Below are 2,631 nucleotides of genomic sequence, written 5' to 3' on the forward strand. Positions count from 1 at the left end.
ATCAAGGGTAAGTATTTAATCCAGCTACCCTTGAAGTCTATCATGCAGGCTCTAAGCATATCCTCCAATATCTATATTGTCCTTTCTGACTGTCTATCAGTTTGAGGGTGGAAGGTTGTACTATAAGTCAACTCTGTCCCTAACTCTTTCTGTACACTCCTCCAAAAAGTCGAAGTGAAACAAGTGTCCCTATCCGACACAATCTTAGAGGGAATTCCGTGCAATCTGACGATTTCGCGTACATACAGTTCCGCTAATCTGTCTGTAGAGTACGTCATCTGAATCGGAATGAAGTGAGCTGTCTTTGACAACCTATCAACAATTACCCAAGCTGCATCCTGTCCTCCTGGTGCCTTAGGAAAACCTGACACAAAATCCATACCAATTTCGTCCCATGTCCAAACAGGTATAGGGAGTGGGTGTAAAAGTCCGGAAGGCCTCTGATGTTCTGCCTTGACTTGCTGGCAAGTTAAACACTGAGCCACATAGCTAGCTATCTCACGCTTCATACCGCTCCACCAGAACTGTTGCTTCAAATCTCTATACATCTTAGTACTACCTGGGTGAACAGTGTAGAGTGAGCGGTGAGCCTCTCTCAAGATTACATCTCTGATTTCCTTATTATTTGGAACGCATACTCTTCCCTTGAGCCTTAAGGTGCCATCCCCAGATACAGTAAATTCGGGCCTTCTTCCTTCTTGGACTTCTCCTCTGATCTTCACTAAGTCTGAATCAGTAGATTGGGCAGCCTTTATTTGGTCTATCAGCATTGATCCCAAAGTCAAACTACTCAATCGAGCTTGTGTATCCATAACCATCTCTATCCCTGCCCGTTCCATATCTAATAAAATATGCTTCTGTGGGGTATACATAGTAGCAAGGGTACCGGAGGAGGACTTCCGGCTTAGAGCATCTGCCACTACATTAGCTTTACCCGGATGGTAGTTGATGTTGCAGTCGTAATCTTTCAAAAGTTCTAACCATCTGTGTTGTCTCATATTCAATTCCCTTTGAGTAAAGAAATACTTTAGGCTCTTATGGTCTGTATAAATCTCGCACTTCTCCCCATAGAGGTAGTGTCTCCATAACTTTAAGGCGAACACAACTGCTGCAAGTTCTAAATCATGTGTCGGATAATTCTCTTCGTAACTTTTGAGTTGTCTGGAGGCTTAAGCGATAACCTTCCCATGCTGCATCAAGACACAACCCAATCCCTTGAGGGAGGCATCACTGTAAATAACAAATCCTGTATTGCCCGAGGGAACAGTGAGTATAGGAGCTGTCACTAATCTTTTCTTCAACTCTTGAAAGCTTCTTTCACAGTCTTCTGTCCACAAAAACTTCTCATTTTTCCTAGTCAGCTTAGTCATCGGTGCTGCGATACTGGAGAACCCCTCAACAAACCTCCTATAATATCCTGCCAGTCCTAGGAAGCTTCTGACTTCACTCACATTGGTTGGCTTGGCCCATTTCACAACCGCTTCAACTTTCGACGGATCTACTGCAATTCCTTCTTTTGACACAACATGACCCAAGAAGGTAATCTCTTGCAACCAGAAATCACACTTCTTGAATTTCGCAAACAACTGCTCCTTTCTTAAGATCTGCAACACAACCTTCAAGTGGTACTCATGGTCTGCTTGGCTTTTGGAGTATATGAGAATGTCGTCGATGAAAACTACAACAAACTGATCGACATACTCCCGGAACACTTTGTTCATCATGCCCATGAAGGCTGCGGGAGCGTTTGTCAAACCGAATGGCATGACTAAAAACTCATAGTGTCCATAGCGCGTTCTAAACGCCGTCTTCGAAATATCTTCCAGCTTAATCTTAAGTTGGTGATAGCCCGATCGCAGATCAATCTTGGAGAAAACTTGGGCCCCCTGCAACTAGTCGAAAAGATCATCAATCCTGGGTAGTGGGTACTTGTTTTTAATAGTCACCCGATTCAATTCTCGGTAGTCAATACAAAGTCGCATAGAACCATCTTTCTTTTTCACAAACAGGACCGGTGTGCCCCATGGTGATACGCTAGGGCGAATATAACCCTTTTCCAACAACTCTTGTAATTGTTCTTTAAGCTCCTTCAACTCGACTGGAGCCATTCGATATGGTGCCTTTGATATAGGTGTCGTTCCTGGTAGGATATCGATTGAAAAGTTAACCTCTCGATCCGGAGGCATCCCTGGAAGGTCCTCTGGAAACACATCCGGAAATTCCTTGACTATAGGGATATCTTCAAGCTTAGGTCCCTCAGCAGGTCGCAACACCATAGGGACCCCCCAGTCACGTCGCCGGTCACTTCTAGCCACCTAGAGCCGCCGACGCACTTTGCTCTCCCTCGATGAGCATCGCACAGCTCTCTCTCCCGTAAGCCTTTGTTTTACTTCTTCTTCTTTTATTTTATTTTATTTTCTTTCTCTTTTCTTTTCTTTCTTCTTTCTTTTTCTTTCTTTCTTCTTGTTTTGTTCCGTGTGCTTCAGTTTCCCAAAAAGCCCCCCCATTAATTCTATAATTCCATGCATGCCCTTTTGACCCGTGAGGGTGTAATTTCCTGAGCCTCTACTTCTTGGGGCCTTAAGTCAGTCAGATAGTATTTTCTTTAAGTGGTTAATCTCTGGGTCGACA

This window comes from Juglans microcarpa x Juglans regia, chromosome 2D (genome assembly GCF_004785595.1).
Source record: "Juglans microcarpa x Juglans regia isolate MS1-56 chromosome 2D, Jm3101_v1.0, whole genome shotgun sequence".
Classification (NCBI taxonomy): domain Eukaryota; kingdom Viridiplantae; phylum Streptophyta; class Magnoliopsida; order Fagales; family Juglandaceae; genus Juglans; species Juglans microcarpa x Juglans regia.